The 19,740-nt window shown below is 38.2% G+C and overlaps 1 protein-coding gene across 4 annotated transcripts in view; it reads left to right on the top strand.

Annotated features, from left to right (window-relative positions):
* The window catches only part of SLC10A7 (solute carrier family 10 member 7), a 334,202-nt gene that overhangs the window by 45,428 nt on the left and 269,034 nt on the right, over positions 1-19,740 (top strand). The window lies entirely within an intron of this gene.

The following is a 19,740-nucleotide window of genomic DNA, read 5'->3' on the forward strand; positions in this document are numbered from 1 at the left end:
CACCACAAGCCCATTCACCTGCTCCGTCTTGCTAGTCGCTCCGGCCCCCTTCCTTCCTTCTTTCCTTCCTTTCTCCCTCCTAATTTGCTGCTGGCGGTGGCAGCAGCTGCTCCTCTGGCAGCAGGGGAGGGACCCCGCGGGCAGCTCAGAGCGCGGCTGGTGCTCGGGTGGCGGAGGGAGAAAGAAGGAAGGGAGGCAGTAAGTGAACGGCGGCTCGCTGAGTGTTTTATTTTAAAGGGCATTTCAGGCAGAGGATTTTCAATTGTTAGTTATTTTAGATAAAAAGTTTTTCAGTTGGTTTTTCAGGGAAGAAAGGAAGCTCAGATAAAGTATTGTCAGGAGAATAGGAAGGCAAAGAGGGATACAAAGGTACAGCAGCCAGCTGAGGAGCAGAAGGAGCTGATGCAGGACCTTGGTATTGTAAGTCTTTATTTAGCTTAGTCAATTTAGAAATGATGTCCTGCAGAGAGGCTATTTTACGGTCCTGATGTCTCTTAGAAGCTTCTTAGTACCAATCAAAATAGGCATCCCATTGAGGTTGCTTAGTTCAGGTGCCCTTCCTTGGTTTCTAATTTACTGCATAGAAAAACCAGTTTTGAAAGTTCAAACGAACCCCAAAGTGGCCACTGATTTTCCAGACTGTCTCTGGTGAGAGTATGCCAGCCAGACAAATATGCACATCTTGAATGACTAAATTGCTTGTTCATGTAGTAGGCAGCAGTCTTGGAGGGTGGCTCTGAGCTGCCACCTGATGTGGCCTTTCTCATATTTCCAGCAGACAGGTTAAGATTAAAACAAAAACAGCTTAGCCAGAAACCAAAAATTAGGCTGAAACCTTGGTTTTCCTAGAGTCAAACAAAAATCCTGTCAGGGAGTTGCCACAGGGTTTGGACAATATTTTGTTGTAACCAGTGTGTGCCTAAGATTACATAAGACTTTGCTTGCAGCTGGTGGGCAGCCTAATGCTTCTGGCCCATCTCATGTCCAGCTTATCCTTTGACGGGTGTCTTTTCAGATGGTGGTGAGCATCCAAGTGGCTTTTAATAGCTCTACCCACACTCACAGTTTTTTGTCGCTTATGAGACTCTAGGACTCCTCAGTAACAATCACAAAAACCTGGTTCAATTTAAAACCAAACTGGCATCCTGGTGGCAGAACAGAATCAAAAGGCCACTTTAGAAAACATAAAAGCATTTGAATCAATATACTTACTTTAGAGAAAACAGGTCCCACAGTAGACTCAGAGAACTTCAATGCAAGAAAGCAGAGTTTGGATCCGAGAGGTTATTTACCTTAAAAGCAACTCCCTAGAGTCTGTTGTGGAGATAGAGAGCCCAAAATGGCTCAGCTTGTACCTGTAGCCTGAATTCTTGATACCTTGGGGGTCGCTGAAGATAAATGCACATTTGGTGTCTCATTTCTGGCACCAGAAATGTCAACACATAAAACAAATCTCACGTTCTTAAAAAGTTTATTGAGGGAAATCAAGAACTGCTCGAGCAGGGTAACACAGTGCAATACAGGATCACAGTGTGTTGCAAAAATTCATTGGAAAAGAGGTGGGCTGTATATGCAATAAAATGGGCAAGGGAATAGGTGATCACAGTCATGTGGAGTTTTACAAGCATGGGTCTAGGTGTTGCAAAAGAGTCACAAGACAATCACAAGTTAAAGTTTAACATTGTCAGCTGGTCTATTTTCTAATATAGACTTCCTGGAGCCAACTCACACCATTAGTTTCCCCTGAGAATTATCTAAACATCTGTGCAAGCATTCTTTCCGATAACCTTAATCAAATAGAACTACATTCTTGTGTATTCATGGGAAGAGAATTAATGGGGTGCACAAGTTCTGAAAGCAGAAGCGAAAGTTTAAGGCAAAATGGAGCCTGCCTCAGACCTGTGTCAGTCATTTTAGTCATGCTAAGTGCCTCGATTTTTTAGAGTGCCCTCACACAAGTGGAAAGGCAGAGTGTGTAGATGTAGATGTATGTAGATGTATGTAGAGGAGTCCCTGGGTGATGCAAATGGTTAACTTGCTCGGCTGCTAAGTGAAAGTTTGGAGGTTTGAGTCTACCCACAGACACCTCGGAAGAAGGGCTTGATGATCTACTTCTGAAACATGAGCCATTGAGAACTCTGTGGAGCACAGTTCTACTGTGATATACACGCATCATCATGATGGAGCCAACTTGACTGCACCTGGCTTTTCAGATGGTTAGAAGTGGTGGTGGGGGGCTGGGTACTTGCAAGTTCTCTTCTGATGACTTTTATTAGTGAAGTAGAAAGCAAGGTTAGCAGCTGAGAGTGATGATGGGGTAGGAGATATTGGGTGTTCTAGGAGAGAGGAGAAGGTGTGCAATTGTTATTTAGACAAGGAGAGTGAATTACCTTGAAAATGTGATAGGATTGCCAGGTAGCAGTAAGGATCCACTAGAGATCCATAGTCATGCATTTAAAACCAAGCCAGGCATCATGGTTGTATATTTTCTCTTAGCCACATTTAGCTTCTTGGTATTGGATGGCTATTGGCAGGTGGTTGGATTTAACCAGAATTGCATTGTTCCAGGGAATTATAGAAGTTTGGATTAGTGCTTACATTAATACTTTCCAATGCCTGGAAAACCAAAACCAAACCCATTGTTGTCGAGTTGATTTCGACTCATAGTGACCCTATAGGACAGGGTACAACTGGCCCACAGAGTCTCCAAGGAACACCTGGTGGATTCAAACTGCCAACCTTTTGGTTAGCAGCCATAGCTCTTAACCACTATACCACCAGGGTTTCCATTGTCTGGCAAGAACCTGAGAAAAGGGCCTTTTGGTTTATCTGAGACCAGTGTTAACTGATTTAAAGGTGTCATTTATCTCTTTCTAATTTGATTCCCTTAACAGTTGTATAGGTTACATTGATTTAAAAAACTAAAAACCCTTTTTGTTCTCAAATGGCTTTTGGCAGTTCAAAGTGCACTCATCTTCTTGACATTAGCATATAACATTAGATTCTTCTGAAGTGTATTTACATATTCATTCCCCATAGTTATTTAAATTTCTTTACATTAGTGTTTACTGTTAATAATGTTGAATTTAGGAATATGTCCTTTGTTTTCTAAAAGTGTTTTCCTAGTTCTTTAAATGTTTATATTTTGAAACTTTATGATTATCAAGCATTTTTGTAGAACCAGAGTATAAGATAATTTCTGAATATTGAAAATTGAGCTTCAGAAATGAAGTTTGCAAAGTCCATATTGGTCCCATCTTCTGATGTGAAATGAATAGACTATTTTATATTTATATCAGATTATGGGAAAAAATGATCTGCAAGTAAAGACATTAGATAATTTTAAGTTTAATGTTTTTCTAAAATAATGCTGTAGGCTAACTGCATATAGGCTTTTCTAGAAGTAAACATAAAGGAAAATTAATCTTTTGTATAATAGAAAAAAATCTAAGTTAAGAATGCAAAGTGAATTAATTGGTGTATGCAAGTGAGACCATCCATTGTGTGGTCCAGTTTGATGAAGGTTCTAGTTGCATTTCTCTGATTCCCTGCTCTGTCTTGATGTGTTGGCTTTGTACTTATGTCATTTTCAACATGGTCATGAAATTGTTGCAGCACATTTGCATGCTGTGGTATCCTTTCAGAGTAACTACTCTTGACAGTGTTTATGAGTTGTAAGAAAACTTTTTCCTTCAGAATTTTGTTATTGAACTTCTTTACATTTAGTTTATGCTCTCATGTATAATACATTAAAGAAAATTTATATAATTGTGCAAGCATGTTTGTTTTTAATGTTTTTGTGGATGAATGTGGGTATGATGGTGTCATTTGAAATGATTCCCTTATTTTTGATTTTGTAAGGTTGTTATGTAACTTACCTGTTGCCGTCGAGTTGATTCCGACTCATAGTAGAAAAATTTTTTCTGTTACTTAGATACCTTTCATTAGAATGAAGTTTCGATAAAAGTATTGATTAACAAAGGATTTTATCATGGATTGAAAGAGTTGTTGCATCTCTTAAGTTTACAGCTTGTACTTTAGTGAAATGTTGCCTTATTTTTGTTAAAGTTAAAAACAGATTTTTTTTATAACTTCATTGTTTTTGTTTTAGTGAGTCAACTAGAATTTATAATAATTTTTAGCAGCAAAAGGAACTCTATGTATGTGCATAACAATACATATGCATTGAAATGCTGGTATACCCTTTAGATTTTTAAAGGAGACTGTAAGGGTAGAGGAAACCAGCCTGGTGGCACAGTGGTTAAGAGCTCAGCTGCTAACCAAAAGGTTGGCAGTTCGAATCTACCAGCCGCGCCTTGGAAACCCTACAGGACAGTGCTATTCTGTCCTCTAGGGTCACTATGAGTCAGAATCGACCTGATGGCAACAGGTATTTTTGGTTTGGTAAGGGTATAGCTGACTGACGGTGTTATTTTGTGGCTTTTAAATTTTAAACTACTTTATTTAAATACTGAAAATATGTTTAGATTTTTTTTTTTGTGATTGCTGTTTATTTATTCCAGTGCTTTAGAGTGTGCTATTAACGTGATCTGACTGATGGTGATGGTGATGGTAGTGTGTGTGTTTGTGTTTGAACATGTGTGCCTGTAGTTCCCTTTTTAAATAAAAAAAGTAATTAGACTCAGTGAACCCTAATTCCATTGCCAAATATAAGAAAGAAGATAAATCAAAATGTTGTATATTTTATTCTAGCATGGGAGTCCTAGGATAAACACGTACTGTTTGTTTGAAATCATATGCATTTGTTGGGTTTAAATTTCTGTTCCAGTTGTAAAATTCTGTGGTAAAAAAATACAATATCTTTCCAAAAGCCTTGGAAAGGTTTCAGATCTTATGGGAATTGTTACGGGAATCATTGTATTTAAATTCAACCAACTTCTGCCTTATGGTTAACTACCACAGGGATTCCTCTTAAGAAATAAGCTTTTTTTTTTAAGGGAGTCTGGAAAAGTATTCCGCTGTGTTGGAATCAACCTGATGGCAGTGGGTTTGGTTTTGGGTTTTATGTTTGGAAAAGAAGAGTTATGGGGTTTTCATGCTATTGTTATAGAGATATTTCTTTTCTCTATCATTTATGCTGGTGTTGAATGAGAAAGCAAGAAAGGTTGTCTGGGAAAAGATGCATTACCTTCTTTAACTTTAATATTTCTTCTTTTGCAAGCTGAGAAAGGGAAGGACTCAGTGAAAAGCCATTGCCTAAAAAGATGAAGTGAAATACGAGGACTTAACTTCTGAGTAAAGTTGCAAAGCTATGTAATTTTGTAAAATTTTGGGAGTCTAGACATTAAACCAAGTAGGAGAGAATTATGTCAGGATTTTTGCCTTCAAATCTTTGAAGAAATAAAAAAGAAGAAGAAAAGCATTAAGAATCATAATAGATAAAAATCAGGGCAAATTAGGAAGGAGTTTCCCATCATATCTGGGTGTAATATTTTATGCTAAACTCTATGTTATCTGTGTTTAGGGCTAAGCCTAGTAATTTGAACATGAAAATGAGAAATCTTCACTAATGCATTCCTTGGATCACCTGCCCTGGCATTAGTTGAAATGATTAGAAAAATAAACTTTAATTCCCCTCAAGACTTATTGAATTAGAATGTCTGGTGGATGGGGCTCAGGAATCTGCTTCTTTTTAAAATTGTGAAATCTATCATATCTGTGGAGGCTTGGTGGCACAGTGGTTAAGAGTTCGGCTGCTAACCAAAAGGTCAGCAGTTCAAATCCACCAGCCACTCCTTGGAAACTATGGGGCAATTCTACTCTGTCACTATGAGTCAGAATGGACTCAATGGCAACAGGTTTGGTTGGTTTTATCATATCTACAAAAGATGTGTAAAACACATATATATAGTTTAAGGGATAATAATAAACACCTGTGTTCACCATCCAGCTTTAGACATAGAATGTGGTATTCAAACAGTAGTTATTAAACACCCACCCTTCTAACATAGGGAATAAAAAAGTGAATAAGATCTGGTACCTGCCTTTGAGGAGCTTACATTTGGCATGATATTACACCATTCAACATCTCATTTCATGTTACGAACGTCTCAAATAGGCAAGAATAGTGGAATAGCTTCAGATTAGCCCTTATCATCAAATAGTTGTTTTGTTATTTTAGTGTAGAAAAAAACAAAACACACCCAAGTGAGTGCAGCCCCACCCAGCTCTGGGAGAGCCAGAACTTCAGTTTAAGGAGCTGGACTGTGTTTGCTGCTTAAGGAGCCCTGGTGCAGTGGTTAAGCGCTTGACTGCTCACCAAAAGGTTGGCAGTTAGTACTCATCAGCTGCTTTGCGGGAGAAAAGACCTGGCTATCTCTCCCCTAAGGACTACAGCCTAGGAAACCCTATGGGGCAGTTATACTCTGTCATATAGGGTCGCTGTGAGTCGGAATCGACTCGAGGGCACACAACAACAGTCCCTAGCCTGATGTCTTGCCTAGGCTTCATTTAATGTAAATGTATTTAGTTGACATTTTTTATTGTATTTTAAATATTTTTAAATTATATTTTATTGTATTTTAATTAGCAGGTTGAAGGATTTTAAAAGCCCTTGGTAGTTGTACAGAATTCAAAACACATTTTAAAGATACGTTTTGATTTCCAATGTAGTAGAAAGGAGAAAGGTAATAAGTGTGTATGTGTGTTTAGTTTTATCAGTGGGGTAGTGCCCAGATCTCTTTAAAGAAAATTTAAGAATGTCTCCTGAGTAAAGAAAATTATTACATGTGATGAACTCTGTAAGTTATAGACGGAGGTCATGGCAGTCTATTTAAAAAAGGTTTTCTATCTACTTGGAAAGCAACTGAAGCACTCATTACTAACTTTAAAATTATAGCTATGAGAAAATTTTTGCTGAAGGTGAAAGATCAAGATTATCACAGTCCAAATGGAGACTGAAAGTTCAATTTTTGGCTTATCAGGGAGGCATGAAACATTTCAGGGTTATTTTGCATTATCAGTGGGGAGTTGATCTTGCTAATCCAATGCATGAAGATGAAATTCATTGAAACGTTTATAAATGTAGTTAGATTGTAATCAGCAGAGAGGGCTTTAAGTGGGAAGGAAATCTGATCTGTCAGTCACTGCCTCAGCTTCAGGCAATCACTTGGGCTTTCTGTGCCTTGCTTTTCTCTTCTGTTAAATGGGGTTACTGTTTATTCTTGCAGTGGAAGGTTAATGCCATCCTGAAGGAATCTTATGTCTGAAAAAAGATGAGGCTGTCAGTGTTGAGCCCTCTTACAAGCAGGCAGGAGTGTGCTTTTCCCCTCCCAGTGTTTTCTCTTTGACAGCTGAAAGAACAAAAGTAGCAGGAAGAACTTTCTCATCTTCTGGGTTGGGTTAGTGTTCTTCTTAGGAGCACTAGAGAAAGGGTTGAGTGTGTTTAAGCTGCTATAAAACTTGTTTGAAACATACCTAGATTTCTCAAGATTTTTATGTGTAACTTAGAGTTCTCTCAATTAACTCTTTAATGCCTGTAAAAATGACAACAGGGCAGCATCTGACCTCCTGTTAACTTCACCGGGAGGAAGAAGAATCAAGATCAACAGCCCAAGGCTGATTCCTGTGAGGCGGAGGTCAGACAAGTCTCCTCTTCGCCATCTTTACCAATTCTGACACCAACCGCCCCTCCCACGGCACTCCTGCTTCTCTGCTGAGTTCCGTAATTCATTGCAATGGCCACACAGAACACACAGACAGTACTCACAATTATGGGGTTTATTAGGGAAGTAATAGTTTACAGTTCAGGTTCAGGAACACTCAGACTACGGTTCTTCCATCAGGACAGCCTCTTTTCAGCTGTGCCGGCAGGCACACCTCTCTCTGGCCCCTCAGCCTCTGCCCTGCTCAGGCAAGTATCACAAAGCTCTTTTAACTCTGCTGATAAGTACTCAGAGGCAACCCACTCTACCAGCAAGTCTCCTGCCCGAAGGCACTCAGCTTTCTTGTTCTGTGGTCTGGGAAGCCCATCTCCTGCTGGTCTCCCCTGCCGCTGTTCCTCTGCCACTGCTTCTCTCTGTCTTAAGTGTTACAGCTCTCTACTTCTCTTTCTCTCAATCTCCTGGTTCCGGGAGCTTCTCAGCACAGGGATCCGCTCTTGGCTCTTCTTCCTTGATGGTGGTGAGATTCTTTCCTTCCCACCTCTGGGATGGCTCATTTTAAGCCTACTGGGATGGTAAAACTGACCAATCTCCTTGGTGAGTCACCATTACCTTCTTTGCACAGTCTCACCCAATCACTTGAGTGGGAGTTACAAGACCATGGCGAGAAAGGCCACATAAAAGCGATCCATCGCACCGTAGTGCCTCTCAAATTGGTTTTCATTTCCACTACTCTAACCAAAAGGGTCCTCCTCTTAATGGTTACCAGTGATTTGTAGTCACCAAATCCAGTGGCCACTTCTCAGTTCCCATCTTCCATGACTTACCTGCAGCCTTTGACATTATGGCCACTCACCCCCAACTTCCTGCTGCTTCTCTGACACTGTTGTTGTGTGCCATCAGGTTGATTCTGACTCAGAGTGACCCTATGTGACAAAGCAGAACTGCCCCATAGGGTCTCCTAGGCTTTAATCTTTACCAGAACAGATTGCCAGGTCTTTTCTCCTGTGGAGCGGCTGGTGGGTTCGAACTGCTGAGAACTTAACCATTGCTTCACTGAGGCCCCTTTCTCTGACACTGTTATCTCCTAATTCTCTTCCTGCATTACTTGCTACTCCTTTCTTCTTGTCTCGCTCTTTTCCCACCCCAGTGGGAGTGTTTACCAGGGATCTGATCTTGAAATGCTTTGTTTTGCCCTGCCAGATTTCTACTTCTGAATCTTTATAGCCGAAGCCATTTGGCCCATACCTCTGAACCTTTGTTTCCTCATCAGAGGAGCAATATTATTTGTGTACTTAATTTATAGAATTGTTTAAGAATATCATAAAATTGTATGTATATGGAAGTACTTCTAAACTGTGGGGGAACATAGCAAGCAAACATCGACATTATTGTCATTGCAGAGGTTTGTCACTAATGAAATCACCCAGTATTTTGAGTCTTATTACCCTTGCTTTCTGAAAAATTTGATCTGCTTAGTTCACTCATTAACTGATTATATTCATTCATTCAAAACTATATACTGAGTGCTTGCTATAGCATCTTCACAGAATTTTCAGTTTATTAAGTGATGTAAACAGATAAATAGTAAATTGCAATATAGAATGGTTGGTCTTTAAATCAATTTACAAGAGATTGATAATCCTGGTTTATTAGGCTGTATTATAGGTCTTCAAAAGGTCCACCTAGCTGGGCTGTGGAAGAAAGACCTGGCAATCTACTTCCATAAGACTACAACCATTGAAAATCCTATGGAGTGCAGTTCTACTCAGAAACACGAGAGACTGCCATGAGTTGGAACTGACTCGATGGCAACAGGTTTGGTTTTATGTTGTTGATAGTTGCTGTTAAGTCTCCTGCAACTCATGATGACCTCATGTAAAACAGAACAAAATGTCCAGTCTTGCCCCATCCTAATTTTATAAGTCCTCAATATTTTTGAATAAATATTTCCTGCCATAACTTGGAGCACTCATGTCAGATATCCAGGATAACCCCTTTTGGAAATTAAAGGGCCTAGAAGCCAAATTAATAATTGAAAGATTGCTTTGGGAATTTAGAACAAGATAAAGGGGATTGGATTGGTTTGCAGGATGTTTCCCTTAGGCTATAAGGCCTGGAAAACAACCCCAGTTCCATTCCAACAAACAGATAAACAACTCATAAAAAACTGCCTTTGAGACTACCAGGTACAATATCTCCCTTGAACAGTTCTAAATAAACATTGAAAACGGGTTATTATTTAATTCTTCTTTTTCAATATCAGAATGTCTCCGTAATGGCTAACATAAACAGTTTTCAATGTTTTGTTTATTTTGATCAGTTACATTTTAAATATCATCCTCCATTTTTACTGAGACATCCTGGAGCCATTAGTGATTTTGAGGAAATACACTAGGCTAAACAGCAACACACTTACAACTTTTCTCATAGTTAATTTTATCTGATTAATGCTCATATTTGTTGTATCTTATTATAGAGAATTTTATTATTTTTACCTTTATTCCCATGTTTGTGTCCCTTATTTGTATCTTGTGGCTTATCTGTGTATGGACTATGTGCCTGTTAAACATGTATTTGTGTGTATTTATGAAGTTGTTACTATTGAAAATAAGAACCTATTGTCAGTGATTTGCTAAGCCGTGGATTCATGGAAATATTAATAAATTAAATCTCAGAAGATTTAACTTCTACTCTTGGCCCTATCCCTAACTAATTCTGTTCTGTTAGATATCTGTGCTTGGACAGGGTTGTTTTAGATGAAAGATCTTCAGGGAAAAAACACATAAAGGACCTATGTAAATGAGAGGAGGCAGTCTGTCATCTTAAGCTGTTTGCTTCTTGGTGAAATATGATCTATTTTATTGTATTAATTATAGATCTTTATGCTTTCTCTCTATGAGATTATACGCTTCCTGAAAAATAACTATATTATACATGTATCTTTCATATGAAGGTATTCGACATCCATCAGACTATTAAGAACATGGAAATTGTGGAGATAGGCTCGAGGAGTCAGGTTTAATTTTTACCATACTGTTACACATTTTGGAAATGACCCTTTTAAACTTTATTTGCTTTATGAAGACATCAGGCTGTGTCTTCTGACTATCTGGTGAGAACATCATACTTAGTGCAACAAGATTTTTGAGTAGATTACTCATGGCCAAGAACACTTGGATCCACACTAATGATCAGAATAAATTGAACAGGACTGAGAGTACATTCTAATCAAGTGCCAGTGTATTGAACTTGCAGGAATTTCTAAGCAAGTGATTGTCAATTTGTTTTTTTAATACAACTCACATGTAGAAACTGAAAAGTTTCCCAAAGTATAGTTACCCTATGTGTTATTCACTCTTTCCTGTCCTTTCCTCCCCTCCCCTTTCTCCCTTCTGCCTTTCTCTTTTTCTTCCCTTCTTTTCCTTTCCCTCCCATCCATTTTGGGGGAAAAAATGCTAATCAGTGTTTACTAATTGATTTTTTGAACCATAACTTGAAAAACACTCCTGTTATCCATATTTCCCTTGAGTCAGCCTCTCTGATTGTCTGGACAAACTTTTTGGCCTTGGGTCTATTCTCAGGGGAGTTCTTAGCTCAGAACTGTTACTTGTAGACAGTTCCTTTGGTGTTGACCCTCAGACCACTTTGAAGAATTTGTCTTCCTGATGAATTCTTCAGCTGTCTTATGGTCAGCGTACTTGACCTGTCTGGTCATAATAGGGATATTATAGCAGGGATCTCCCCATCCTCTCCTCTATCAGTTGAAGCCCTGCCCATCAGTCAAGGCCCAGCTCAAATAGCATTTCTCTCTCAAAAAGCCTTTGCAGATCTCCAGTCAAAATTAATCTTCTCTTCCTTCCTGTCATGGGTTGAATTGTGTCCCCCCCAAAATATGTGTCAACTTGACTAGGCCATGATTCCCGGTATTGTGTGATTGTCCACCATTTTGTCATCTGATGTGATTTTCCTATGTGTTGTAAATTCTGCCTTTATGATGTTAATGAGGCACAATTAGAGGCAGTTATGTTAATGAGGCAGGATTCAGTCTACAAGATTAGATTGTGTTTTAAGCTAATCTCTTTTGAGATATAAAAGAGAGAAATGAGCAGAGAGACATGGGGACCTCATACCACCAAGAAAAAAGACCCAGGAGAAGAGCACATCCTTTGGACCCAGGGTCCCTGCACTGAGAAGCTCCTAGATCAGGGGAAGAATTGAAGACAAGTACCTTCCCCCAGAGCCAACAGAGAGAGAAAGACTTCTCCTGGAGCTGGCATGCTGAATTTGGACTTCTAGCCTCTTAGACTGTGAGAGAATAAATTTCTCTTTGTTAAAGCCATCCACTTGTGGTATTTCTGTTATAGCAGCACTAGATAACTAAGACACTTCCACAATAGAATACTTTGTATGTACCTCTGTGTGATACTCACCACCTCCCTTGATCAGATATTTTTGCATATGTTTGGCTCCCCAACCCATTTTTTAATATTCTTGGCAGAAGCTATTTTTCTACAAAGAAATGCTTTGCATACAGGATGAGCTCAGTTAGTGATTCAGTTTATTTGAATTCCTATTCTGGACAGTAAGGAAATTTGTTATTTGGACAGAATAGAGTTTAGAGATCCACACTGGTACTGGATCCATAATAAAAATGACGAAGGGGATTTGGGGGAAGCTAGACAGTGATTCCAGTTTGTTCTCTCTGGCAAATCAAGCCCCAACAGACTTGTTCAGAACAATGATGAAGTCATTTACTGAAATAATTTCCAAAACTGTATGTTCTCAATTTCTCCTTGAAGGATTTTTTCATATATTTTACTGTGCCAGAATAAATACAGGGTTGCTATGAATCGGGATTGACTTGACGGCAATGAATTTTTTTTTTTTTTTTTTTGTAGAATTGAACAGTGGCTTTGATCAGACATGTTTTCTTATTGATGCAAGTGCAGTTTGGATCCTGTTCAAGAGAGCATATTGTGGGGTTTATTCAGAGTTTGTGTTCAGTGGTATTTCTTATTTAATGATCTTTCAGATATGGACTTTGAAGATAGTGTTATTATAAGGTTCCAGTCTAATTACACTTATATTAAGTCACACTGGTATGAAAAAGTATATCAAATAGACAAACCATGATAGTTTCATTCTGAAAGGCAGTTTGAAAATGAACTATATGAAGTTTGGCATTCATTAATTTATTCATTTGTTTTTAAAGTGTGTAATATGTTAGCCTATGAAAAAAAGGCCTTTTGACTTTTGTGGCCCTGTTTATCAAGGATAGCAAGGACTGATATTCCTAAACTCTCATCGTATTTTATAATAAATCCTTGTCAAAATGAGCTCCATAAATAGTCATCACGTTTGTGCATAATTGTTGACATACATTTATTCTTTTGTCTCCGTAAAGTTTGATATTTCCGGTTCCCCAATAGTTGTTCTAATTACCAATATTCTACTGTATCTTTACACACTTGCTGATAAAGGTGGACTACAGTCACATTTTTATTTGAATTAAAATGCATTATAATTAAAAAAAGGATCTCCCGTGTTCAGATAGTCTGTAAAGAGAGACATGGGTTCTGTTGTTTGATGTTCTTGTCTTTTTGTAGATAATCAAAAATATAATTTTTGTTTGAAGACACAATTAATTACATAGTGCTGTTTAAAAATTTTAATTTTCAAATTGTGTTTGAAAATATTTCAAAGGATAAGAAACAGCCTCCTTTCTTAACAGAGAAACAGTTTTGCTCGTGGTCGATGAAGTTTTCAACTTCAGACCCAATCCGTTATAAACTGATTATCAATAAAAAAAATTAAGGAAGTTAATTGAGTTAGAACTTTGTTTGCTAAATAAAGAAGACTTTTACTGATTGGGAGAAGCTTAACCTCAGGTTTTACATAGCTTCTTAGAGATGTGACTAAATGCTAGCATTCTTCTGTACTTTCCTGACTTATGATCTGGAAGAAAAAAAAGAGTACGGCAAGATGATGGAATGACTCAGGATTGCCATGATACACACGCACTTCCAGAGGACACTGTTAACTTTTTGGGGCAGACGAACTGCCCTAAGATTTAGCTAGTTGCTAACCCACAGTGGAAGAGGTGACTGCAATCATAGTAAGCTTTTTTTCTTTTTTTAAAATTTTATTGTGGTGAAATATGTATATAACAAAAAAATTGCCGTTTTAAGTGTATGATTCAGCGACGTTAGTTAAATTCATTATATTGTGCAACATCACCATTATCTATTTCTATAATTTCCATCACCCCAAACAGAAACTCAGTACCCCTGAAGTAATAACTCCCTATCCACTTCCTGCCCCAGCCCCTGGTAACGACTAATAAACTTTCTCTAGGCATTTTCCTATTCTCTGTATTTCATATAAATGGGATCATATAATATTTGTCCTTGTGTGTCTGACTTATTTTACATAACAAAATGTTTTCAAGGTTTATCCATGTGGTACCGTGTATCAGAACTTCATTTCTTCTTATGGCTGAAAAACATTCCGTTGTGTCTATATACCACATTTTGTTTATCCATTCAGGTGTTGACGGACACTTGGGTTATTTTCACCTTATGACTATTGTGAATAATGCTGTAGTGAACATTGGTATACAAATATCTGAGTCCTTGCTTTCAATTCTTTTGGATATATATACTTAGCAGTGAAATGCTGGGTTATACAGTAATTCTAAGGAGCCCTGGTGGTGCAGTGGTTAAGCGCTCGCCTGCTAACCAAAAGGTCGTTGGTTTGAACCCACTAACCGCTCTTTGGGAGAAAGATGGGGCAGTCTGCTTCCATAAAGATTACAGCCTTGGAAACCTTGTGAGGCGGTTGTACTCTGTCGAATACGGTCACTGTAAGTCGGAGTTGACTCAACAGCACACAACAAATGGTAATTCTATGTTTAACTTTTTGAAGCACCAAACTTTTCCACAGTGCTGCACCATCTTACATTCCCACCAGTAATGAAGGAGGGTTCCAGTTTCTTCATATCCTCACCAAGACTTGTTATTTTCTGATAATAGCCATCCTAGTGAGTATGAAGTGGTATCTTATTTGGTTTTGATTTGCATTTCCCTAATGACTAATGACATTGAACATCTTTTCCTGTGCTTTTTGGCCATTTGTATATCTTCTTTGGAAAAATGTCTGTTTAAGTCATTTGCCCATTTTTAGTTGGGTTTTTTGTTCTTTTTTTTTTTTTTTCCCCTAAGTGGTAGGAGTTCTTTATATATTTTAGATAGTAAACCCTTACCAAATACATGGTTACCAAATATTTTCTCCCATTCTGTAGTTTGTCTCTTTACTTTGTTGATAAAGTCCTTCGATGCACATATGTTTTTAATTTTGATTAAGTGTAATTAATTAATTTCTTTAGGTTGCTCTTGCTTTTAGTGTTGTGTCTAAGAATCCATTGTCAAAAACATGATCTTTCCTCCTGTGTTTACTTCTAAGAATTTTATGGTTTTAGTGCTTATATTTAGGTCATTGATTTATTTTTACTTAATTTTCATATTTGGTGTGAAGTATGAGTCCAACTTCATTCTTTTGCACGTAGAAATCCAGTTGTCCCAGCAACATTTATTGACGAGACTGTTTTTTCCCCATTGAATGGACTTGGCACCTTTGTTGAAAATCTATTGGCCATAGATGCATGGGTTTATTTCTGAACTCTCAATTTTATTCTGTTGGTGTACATGGCTATCCTTATACCAGTACCACTGTTTTGTTAGCTGTAGCTTTGTAATATGTTTTAAAATCAGGAACTGTGTGTCCTCCTACTGTGCTCTTATTTTTCAAGATTGTTTTGGCTCTTCGGGGCGCCTTCAAATACCATAGAATTTAAAGATTGGCTTTTCCATTTCAGCAAAGAAAGCTGTTGTGATTTTGACAGGGACTGCATTGAATCGGTAGATCACTTTGGGTAGTGTTGATATCTTAACAATATTAAGTGTTCCATTTCATGAACACAGAATGTCTTTTCATTTATTTAGTTCTTCTTTAATTTATTCCAGCAATGTAATACAGTTTCAGTGTACAAGTCTTTCACTTCCCTGGTTAAATTTATTCCTAGGTATTTTATTCTTTTAGCTGCTAATGTAAATGAGTTTGTTTTCCTTTTCAGATTGTTCATTGCTGGTATATAGAAACAACTGGTTTTTGGGTGTTGGTATTATACCATTTGTCATGGATTGAATTGTGTCCTCCTAAAATATGTGTCAGCTTGGTTAGGCCATGATTCCCAGTATCCTGTGGCTGTCCTCCATTTTGTGATTGTAATTTTATGTTAAACAGAATTAGGGTGGGATTTTAATACCCTTACTAAGGACACATCCCTGATCCAATGTAAAGGAAGTTTCCCTAGGGCATTGCCTGCACCACCTTTTATCTTACAAGAGATAAAAGGAAAGAGAACTGAGCAGGGGTGGGGGGACCTCATACCACCAAGAAAGAAGTACAAGGAGCAGAGCACATCCTTTGGACCCAAGGTTCCTGTGCGGAGAAGCTCCTAGTCCAGGGGAAAATTAATGACAAGGAACTTCCTCCAGAATCAATGAAGAAAGGTTTCCCTAGAGCTGACACCCTGAATTTGGACTTCTAGCCTACTAGACCGTGAGTGAATAAACTTCTGTTTGTTGAAGCCATCCACTTGTGGTATTTCTGTTATAGAAGCCTAGATGACTGACACCATTTAACTTTGCTCAATTTATTTATTAGCTCTAGTAGCTTTCTTGTGGATTCTTTGGGATTTTCTATATATAAGATCATGTCATTTGTGGAGATCTTTTTTAATGTAGGCATTTCCAGCTGTAAATTTCCCTATGAGCACCACCTTTGCTGCTTGCGATAAGTTTTGGTTTATTGTGCTTTCATTTTTATTCATCTCTAAGTAATTTCTAGTTGCCCTTGTGGTTTCTTCTTTAACCCATTGGTTGTTTAATGGTGTGTTATTTAATTTGCACTACCTAGTTTAAATTGATAGCAGCTTAACCTCAGAACCATACAAAAACTGTTCCTAAACCACTCCTCCCTTCCCTTTACTGTCATCACAAACTACATTTTTTTTACATTGTGTGCTAAATAATGTAAATGTATAACAATTTTTTTATGCATTTCTCTTTCAAATCATATAGGAGATAACAGAGTTAAAAACCAAAAATATCATAAAGCTGGCCTTTATATTTACCCATGAAATGACCTTTACTGGAGATAATTTTTCTTCATTCCTTACTGGAGATAATTTTTCTTAATTTCAACTGAAGGACTCCCTTCAGCATTTTTTGTAGGGAAGGTCTGTGGTAACAAATGGTCTTAACTTTTGTTTATCTCGAAACTCGTAAACCAAACTTGTTTGCTGTGGAGTCGATTCCGACTCATAGCGACCCTGTAGGGCAGAGTAGAATTGCTGCATAGGATTTCCAAGGAGCAGCTGGTGGATTCGAATGGCCGACCTTTTGGTTAGCAGCATAGCTGGTTTTTTTTTTTTTTTTTAAATTTTTTTCACATAGAAAAATTTATACATACATTGCTATGTGACTCTAATTGCTCTGCCCATACTGTGACAGCACACTCCTCCTTTCCACCCCTGATTCTCCATGTCCATTCAACCAGCTCCTAACCATCTCTACCTTCCCATCTCACCTCTGGACAGAAGCTGCCCCTTTGGTCTCTTGTATCTACCTGAGCTAAGAGGCACCCTCCTCATGAGTATCACTTTATGTCCCACAGTCCAGTACAATCCCTGTCTGAAGAGTTGGCCTCAGAAATTGTGTTAGTTCTGGGCTGATAGAGAATCCAGGGGCCATGCTTTCCAGGGTTCCTCCAGTCTCAGTCAGGCCATTAAGTCTGGTCTTCTTACTAGAATTTGAGTTCTGCACCCCAACTCTCTCCTGCTCCATCCAGGACTCTCTGTTGTGTTTCCTGTCAGGGCAGTCATTGGTGGTAGCTGGGTACAATCTAGTTCTTCTGGTCTCAGGTTGATGAAGTCTCTGGTTTATGTGGCCCTTTCTGTCCTTGGGCTACTACTTTGCTTCTGTCTTTGGTGTTCTTCATTATCCTTTACTCCAGGTGGTTGGGACCAATTGATGCATCTTAGATGGCCGCTTGCAAGCTTTTAAGACCGCAGATGTCACTGACCAAAGTAGGATGTAGAACATTTTCTTAATAAGCTTTGTTATGCCAATTGACCTAGATGTCCCCTGAAAGCATGGTCCCCAGACCCCTACACCTGCTACTCTGTCCCTCAAAGTGTTTGATTGTATTCAGGAAACTTCTTAGCTTTGGTTTAGTCCAGTTGTGCTGGCTTCCCCTGTAGTGACTGCTGTACTTCCATTCACCTAAGATAATTCTTATCTACTATCTAGTTAGTAAAAAAGCCTCACCCTCCCTCCCCACCCTCGTAAGCATCAAAGAATGTTTTCTTCTGTGTTTAAACCTTTTCTTGAGTTCTTATAATAGTGGTCTTATAAAATATATGTCCTTCTGTGACTGACTAATTTCAGTCAGCATAACGACTTCCAGCTTCCTCCATGTTATGTTTCATGGCTTCATCATTGTTCTTTATTGTTGCATAGTATTCCATTGTGTAGATATACCATAATTTGTTTATCCGTTCGTCCATTGATGGGCACCTAGGTTGTTTCCATCTTTTTGCTATTGTGAAAAGTGCTGCAATGAACATGGGTGTGCATATGTCTATTTGTGTGATGGCTCTTATTTCTCTAGGATATATTCCAAGGAGCGGGATAGCTGAATCCTATGGTACTTCTATTTCTGGCATTTTAAGGAAGTGCCAAATCGATTTCCAAAGTGGTTGTACCATTTTACATTCCTACCAACAGTGTATAAGCGTTCTAGTCTCTCCACAACCTCTCCAGCATTTATTATTTTGTGTTTTTTAGATTAATGCTAGCCTTGTTGGGGTGAGATGATATCTCATTGTAGTTTTGACCTGCATATCTCTAATGGCTAATGATTGTGAGCATTTCTTCATGTTTCTGTTAGCTGCCTGAATATCTTTTCGGTGAAGTGCCTGTTCATATCCTTGGTGCATTTTTAAATTGGGTTATTTGTCCTTTTGTTGTTGAGGTTTCGCAGTATCTTGTAGATTTCAGAGATTAGACGCTGATCGGATTTGTCGTAGCCAAAAATTTTTTCCCAGTCTGTGGGTTGTCCTTTTACTTTTTTGGTGAAGTCTTTTGATGAGTGTAAGTGTTTGATTTTTAGGAGCTCCCATTTATCTGTTCTCTCTTCCGGTGCTTGTGCATTGTTACTTATGGTTCATATTGTGTTTATGCCATGTATTAGGGCACCTAGCATTGTCCCTTTTTTTTCTTCCATGATCTTTAAAGTTTTTTATTTTATATTTAAGTCTTTGATCCATTTTGAGTTAGTTTTTGTGCATGGTGTGAGGTATGGGTCTTGTTTCGGTTTTTTGCAGACGGATATTCAGTTATGTCAGCACCTTTTGTTAAAAAGACTGTCTTTTCCCCAATTAAGGGAATTTGGGCCTTTGTCAAATATCAGCTGCTCATAGCTGGATGAATTTATGTCTGGATTCTCAATTCTGTTCCATTGTCTATGTATCTGTTGTTGTACCTGTACCAGGCTGTTTTGACTACCGTGCGGGTGTAATAGGTTCTAAAATAAGGTAGTGTGAAGCCTCCCACTTTGTTCTTCTTCTTGAGTAATGCTTTACTTATTTGGCGCCTCATGCCTTTCTGTATGAAGTTGATGATTTGTTTCTCAATCACATTAAAAAAATGCCAGTGGAATTTGGCATTGTATCTGTAAATCGCTTTAGGTAGAACTGACATTTTCACAATGTTGAGTCTACCTATCCATAAGCAAGGTATGTTTTTCCACTTATGCAGGTCTCTTGGTTTCTTGCAGTAGTATCTTTAGTTTTCATTGTGTAGATCTTTTACGTCTCTGGTTAGGTTTATGCCTAAGTATTTTATCTTCTTGTGGGCTATTGTAAATGGTATTGATTTGATGATTTCATCTTTGAGGTTCTCTTTGTTGGTATAAAGGAATCCAACTGATTTTTGTATGTTTATCTTGTATCCTGAAACTTTGCTGAAATCTTCTATTAGTTCCAGTAGTTTTC

Source organism: Trichechus manatus, unplaced genomic scaffold (assembly GCF_000243295.1).
Source record: "Trichechus manatus latirostris isolate Lorelei unplaced genomic scaffold, TriManLat1.0 scaffold00059, whole genome shotgun sequence".
NCBI classification, from domain to species: Eukaryota; Metazoa; Chordata; class Mammalia; order Sirenia; family Trichechidae; genus Trichechus; species Trichechus manatus.